Genomic DNA, 6,910 nt, shown 5'->3' on the forward strand with positions numbered 1-6,910 from the left:
ACTTATCACAGTCCCAGTACCACCCTGACTGAGAGCACCAACACTGGGAACTGAATATTGGAACTTGCACATTCAGTTAGGAAGGGTTCAATTAATTAACTCACTATGCTATCAAGTCAAAAGTCATCCTTTTATCTCAACCTTAATTTGACATTAGGAAATGCAGTTTCTGATGATTGTAATAGGCTTCATCATTTCATACTTCACAGATATATTTGTGGATAGCACAAATGTGTTGTAACTTTCAAGTTTTTAGATGCCAGTTAATGCTATTGCAGTCTTAAGAACATTGTTGAAACTTTTATGAGGGTAGAGCTTCAACTTTGGCTGCTGTCAACTGAGCAAAAAAATAATGCTTGGCTTCTGATTATTTTTTTGTCCAAGTTTCCAGTCAAATTCAATACATATTACCAAACAGGTTCGATGAGCAAGGTCAACAGAGCAGTTTTTTAGAATACACTTAATTTTACATTTCTTGCATTGGAAAATACTTATTGACTTATTCAAAAATAATACAACTATGTTATTGTGTGGCTCGCTGAAAATGGTTGGATTAAAAAGCATAAGCATGTCAATCAAATGGCTTAGTGGTAGTGTCCTTACCTCTGGCGCAGGAGGCCTGGGTTCAAGTACCACCTGCTCCAGATGTGTGCATTAACATCTCTGAACAGGTTAATTAAAAAAAAATTGAATACCTAGTTCAAAAACTGGCAGTGATCTAACCTTAAATAACAAAGAATGGCTTTACAAACCTACACAGAACCATGTTGCACGAATTTCTCAATAAATTAAATATCGTTTACTGTTTAAAAGCTTTGGAGAGGGTGCCTGACAGGGCCCTCGGTACTGAAACAAGGTTTAGTTTTAACAGATTCTTAGAAAGATCTGCACATGGATGCATGAGCAGAATCTCTGTATCACGACGAATTTGATCAGAACATATGGGTATTTTTGTGGGTAGGGTTGACTCTCAGCAAAATTACTACCAAACCAATGCAAAAGAAACTGTGATGCATGCTGGATGTAATTTTCCCTTAAAATTCTTTGATCTTTTGCACTGGTTTAAACCGCTTTGGAAACAGAAAAATGTCCAACACCACTCCACTAGCACTCCAATAGCAACCTTCTGCAAGCTTTGCCACCATCCTACCCAATCGGCCACATCTACCCATTCAATCAAAAATATATTTTTTAACATCTTTCTATATAAAATTTGTTTAAGTTGTATTTTTGGGGACTTGTCGAATGGTCCTTTTCAATACTTTGATTGAAAAGGACCATTTAACATGTCCCAAAAAATACAACTTAAACAAAATTTATATTGGAAGTTTCATTTTTAAAAATATCATTTCGACACAGGTAATTCACAGTCTTATTATCAATATCAACGTAACTGCATGATGAGCATCAAGGTTCAAACACGAAATGGATCTGTTCTTTGCATTCATCGGGTAAGGATGCTCACAGAGCTTTGTGGGAGGATCTGCTGCAGGTTATCCCAGGGCACTAAAAAAGCAAGATGCTCTTATTAGTCTGGAGGAACTGACTTGCATCCTCAACCAGCTCTTCAGGGGCCAATCCCCGGGCTAGATAAGCTTACCATGAAATTTCACATGCGGAATGGCTATGGGTGACTCCTGAAGGAATGTTTAACAACTGAGGAAATATCCCTCTCATAGCATGGAGCCATGATCAGCTCTGTTGCCAAAGAGCAAAGATCTTAAAACTGGCACCATCTCTCTCTCTCTCTCCTAAGCACAGACAGTTAATTTACATCACATTAGTGTCAATGTGCTTTGGTATTGACTTGACCACATGGTCAACTCAACCAGTGCTACATTGACCCAGGACATGACTATTGATGATAACATCTATCTGTTTAAGGATCTAGTCCATCTTTCCCAGAGAACTGGTCTGTCAACTGCCTTCCTTTCCTTTCATCATGAAAAAAGCATTCAACAGGGTCAATCATAAATATTTCTTCAGGACTCTGTGGACATTCAGGTTCAATTCAAAGTTTGTCATCCAGATCTGACTTCAGTATAGTATAGTACCACCCAAGTGTACGAATATGGTTAACAGGTCCTTGATGATACATCTTCACTTCAGGAGAGCAGTAAGTCAGACAACCCTTCTCTTGCTGATTATATTTTATTTGTGTTGAGCGATTCCTGTGCTTCCTGTGTTGAGTTTGGCTCCACACAATCAGGCATGGAGTTAGTCCTCTTGCCTTATGCTCCTAAGTTCCAGAGACCCTGCTGACCTGTGAGAGCTAAGAGAAAGTGAGGACTGCAGATGCTGGAGATCAGAGCTGAAAAATGTGTTGGTGGAAAAGCTTATGCCCGAAACGTCGATTCTCCTGCTCCTTTGATGCTGCCTGACCTGTGAGAGCACCAAGATGTACTCTGCAGAGTCGTCCACCAGGTTCAACTTTGGAAACATGCTCTGGGTTCCTGTTCAGTCAGTGGCAGGTAGACTATAAGCTGTAGGAGCTCAGGCATTTCAATTCAAGTACTACACATCTCCTCGACTTGGGAGTTTAGCTTAGCTCTGATGAGGAATATTATTCAGTCCACTGGCAGAGGCTGGAGGCCAAATTTGCCATTCACCTAAGGTCCCGGACATGACAGCTTCAAGTGCTGTCCTACAGTGACTCCTACTGTTGAGTGTTCATCATAAACCAACTGATTGCTGCCAGGTTGTAGTCCTGATTGATCACTTTGATCCTTCCCCTGAAGCTTTTGACAAAGATACAGAAGATCATTGTCCACTTTTTCTGGGACACATGGCAGCACTGGATAATTGCTGAGGTACAGAGTCTTCCACTTGTAAGGGTAATCAGACATTGGATTATCTTCATACTCAGGTGGCAATCTTCTGACCCTGCAGCAATTTCTTTACATCAAGCCCTCTCCAAGATGGTGCATCCTGCCAATGTGTACCTTCTGTCAGGTCCACATCCTCAGTTATGGCATGCAGCTCCTGTTGATAGTCCATTCTGGTCTCTGTAACAGTTCACAGGAGTTGCCTATCTAATGCCAGGATCTGATTAATGTATGGGACTTGTTTGCCTCCCACTGGAGCTCTCCTACATCAGGAGTAGCAGCTGTCATCAGGAACTGTTATGTAAGAGCCCAGATCTCCATCAATCTGATTTCTAGTGGCTGACAGAGGAGAGAGTTTGGAATTTTGTGGTGACAAGACTCCATTATCTGCTGCATGGCAGGGGAGCAGGCTGGGTGATGCCACAGAAACTGCTGGGCTGACATAGATTAATGTGCAGCTCATGGCCTTAGCCATCCAGAACTCCAAAGCAGTGGTGCTCTGTCCAACAAAGCACTCACGGTGTCCAGACAGCTCAGACCAGGTGAGCTCCATCTGAACTAAGTCCCATTCTAATAGGATATCACATTGGCCCCAGGACCTCCCAAACCCTCCCTCAAAGACCTATTCTCCATAATTTCAACTGGCACAAGTAAACTTTCCACACTTCCTTCCAATCAGAATTGAGGAGTGTGGATTATTGCTGCATACACTTTACTTCCTTACCTTTGTCAGCCATTTTGATATTTCCTGGCAATCCCATACTATCAGGGGTTAAAAACATTCATGGACTCCCAGGTCTCTTGTGATATTTGCAACCTCAAAAAGTCCATGGAGCATACATATATAGGTTATAACAGACTTTGGGCACCTGTTTACAGGGGCTGCTTCTAGTATTTATCTCTACTTTAGCCATCTACACATGGTTTTTGGACACCCAATATAGCAAGGGTAGAGGCAAGTCAAACAGCTTGCTTAAAGTGTTGCTCATTGGCCTGGTCAAGGTGGCTATTAATAGTTCTAGTCAGTAGGCAATGGAGAGGTCGCTATATGTGATTGGCTGCCTCTCTTTTATGGCAACATTTGCACCAAAGTGCCCTTGTAGAGGAAGCACAAGTTCTCAGCTAATACATTCCTGGCTTTCTATGATTGGTTGCTATTGCGGAGCTATGATGCATTACCATCCCCACATAATATTGTAACTTTAATTAAGAATCTGTAAAATTATAGTTTTCGTTACCTGGTTGCACTGGTCTTCAATAATTTTGTTTGTTTATTATTCCTGTACACCCAACTACTGCTTATTTCTCTGGTTCTTTCCAATGCTCCTGGCAACTTGATGAACATACAGACTTAAAGGAACCTTTGTTTCCTCCAGCTGCTCACATCCTAACCCACATCAAATCTAATTCAATCAACCACTCATATTCTTTGTGATAAATCTGGACAGGAGCTCCCAAAGGTCTCCGATTGGCCTCTCCCTTCCTTTCACTACAACACTTTCTTGCAGTTCCCTCCCCTGCAAGAACTCTGCTCCCTTGAAAATTCTGTTTCCCACCACCTCTCTGTTGGCCAACTCTTCCATTGCCTTGGCTCCATATTCTACATCTCTCCCTCTTCCCACCCTTTAAAATCCTCCTGTTGGACATTCATCATGTCACCTTCATGATTTGGAATCCATTGTTCTGTCTGATTACCTTGCAATGAAGCATGAGATTTGTTTTCCTTAATAAAGATGGATATAAACCATTGTTGCATTTAAATGAATATATAGTGACTATGTTGAAAACGGAAAATAAGGAATTCAAGTGGAAATTTCAGAGAATGAAGTCCACAAATTCATGAGCTCAGCCTTCACTGTAGCCTATTGTAACAGGACATTAGTTATATCTGGGGAGGATTAGTCGGAAAGTGTACTGAAAATGACACAAGAGGCGATGGGTGGAGATTGGACATTTTCCCTCCAGAGAGAACTGGAAGCAATGACCATGCCACTTGCATAAGTCAGGTCATGGTTACAGTTAATCAGACTGTAGAGAAGCGAACAGGGGCAGGGGGAGCACTCTCTCAAACAGTCTGGACATCAATCAGTTCAGTTGGATCAAATATATTTTAAAAATTAGCAACATCCAGACAGTGCATGCACCTTTTTTTTGGAGGAGTCTTGCGCTATATTGGTTCTGTATTCATCCTTGGTCACTGCCTAGTCAGAGGAAAAAATTGTTTGCATTCACCAATTGGCAGCAGAACCTGTAACCTCCACAGGAGTATAAAGGGAGAGTGAGGAAGGGCACTTAATGAGGTTCTCCGTGCTACCTTTTTCGGAACACACGTATATGCATTCATTTTATTGCTGGTTTTCTTTTCAAACATCTGTTACGACACTACATTGAGCATTACAGAAAACAATTAAAACGTGCCCGCATCTGATTCACACTGTGCGCTCCGGTGGAATTAGAGCTGGAGTGTTTCAAATCATTTTTGACGAGTCCAAAAATGTCACTGCAGCCACCAAAAGCAACATGAAAATAAAATCACTAAGTTCGCCACTTGTGAGTCTTGCTTGCGGGACGAGGGCAATTTCAGTGGAAACACGAAATAGGTACACCTCAGAAATGAATTCGCTGTTACTTCAGAACAGTTACAGCACTGTAACGCTCACCCAGATACAATGAAACCTGGCCGACACTGTTCATGGTTAAAGACCATCCAGCGCATTATTAAAACGGGATTTTTTTTTTTTAAAAAAGAAAACACAGGCACATATTGCGTAATAAATACATCAACAAATCAAAACCATGTCAACAATCCTCACGCACAGAAAACACACGTTCGACAAAACAGCAGGAGCTGCTCTTCACAAGTGTCAACACACACACAAACACAGAATGATCTGCTTTCCGAGCAGCCCCGCTTTTCAGACCCGATTGGCTGTGAAAACTTTAGTGGGGGGGGGCAGAGGAAATAAAAATAAAACAGCCCCCTCCCTGCGAAGATCAGGTCAGCATTCGGGGAGCAGGGGTAAGAGTGAGCGCGTCCAACCCCCACCTCAGTGAGCCGCTTTCAGGGTCACTTTTGCCAAGGGGGAGCGGAGGGATGGGGAGGCGGGGGTGTCCATTGCATATTGCCCACCCTCCCCGATCCCCGAGCCCGGCACTGGCACACTCTCACCGGATTTCACATGCAAAGTGACAGCGGCTTCCCCTTCCCGCACCAGCCGCCGCTGCTCAACAACTAGGCAGCACCGCGTTTCCCATCAAGGGAAGGTTTCTCTCTCTCACACACTCTGTCTCTGAGCTGCCCGCTCTCTTGTCAAGTCTTACCCCCAGCTCGGCTCCAGTTGTCCGGCAGAGCACCCAGGAGCTGCTGTCCCCTCAGCACCGTGACTGGCGCAAACGATGTCCCTCCCTCCCCGCCTCAGCACCAAGTGCCCACCTCCACTTTATTTTAAGAGAGTGTGTGTGTGTGTGTGTGTGCCTTTGGAAAAAAAAATCCCTTATCAAATGGAGCAGCTTTGCCTCGTTACGCCCGTGCGTCACCGGCTCTCTCTGAATACGTCTCTCCCTCCCCCCTCTACCTCACCTCATTATCTCCCCTGAAGATGGGAGAGGGAGCTCACTGTTTCTCTCTCTCTCTCTCTGTCCTCAAAACAAAAAAAGGAGAGACAAAAATCAAAGTCACAAGGTGAAGAAGGCGACCCGCCTCATTAGCGGCGGAGAAATGGAACAGGAAGGACGGGTGGGGCGTTCGTTCTGGGGAGGTGACTGAGACCTCTCTGGGTGCTGGAGGGTGGGTGGGAATTTCAGGACCTCAGGTAGCCCTCCCCTCAAGTCTGGAGTTTGCAAACAGGATTTGCCCGATGGTTTCCGGGGTGGGGAAATACACATTTCCCCTCTCTCTCGGAATAGAACATAAACTGTAATATTGCCCGCATGTGCCTTGAGATTGGCAGTTCATGTCAACACGGTCGCTGTACACCTCGGGCGACAGGCTACATGCAAGTGGCTTGATATTTGCCTTGGGCAACATCCCTGCCCACTCTCTTGCCCGCTTGGCAGGGCAAGTTGTACATTCCCAGAGCCCTCCT

General features: G+C 44.0%; 1 protein-coding gene across 2 annotated transcripts in view; it reads right to left on the reverse strand.

Moving 5' to 3' along the window:
- Positions 1-6,225, reverse strand: part of LOC122559093 (contactin-4-like) — a 2,522,648-nt gene extending 2,516,423 nt beyond the window's left edge. Inside the window, exon 1 of one of the 2 annotated variants that reach the window (XM_043708367.1) lies at positions 6,147-6,225. The gene's annotated coding sequence lies outside the window, so the exon portion shown is untranslated. The remainder of the gene's footprint in view (positions 1-6,146) is intronic. The other variant, XM_043708366.1, reaches the window with a different exon arrangement.
- Between the last annotated feature and the right edge of the window lie 685 nt (positions 6,226-6,910).

This window comes from Chiloscyllium plagiosum, chromosome 18 (assembly GCF_004010195.1).
Source record: "Chiloscyllium plagiosum isolate BGI_BamShark_2017 chromosome 18, ASM401019v2, whole genome shotgun sequence".
NCBI lineage: Eukaryota > Metazoa > Chordata > Chondrichthyes > Orectolobiformes > Hemiscylliidae > Chiloscyllium > Chiloscyllium plagiosum.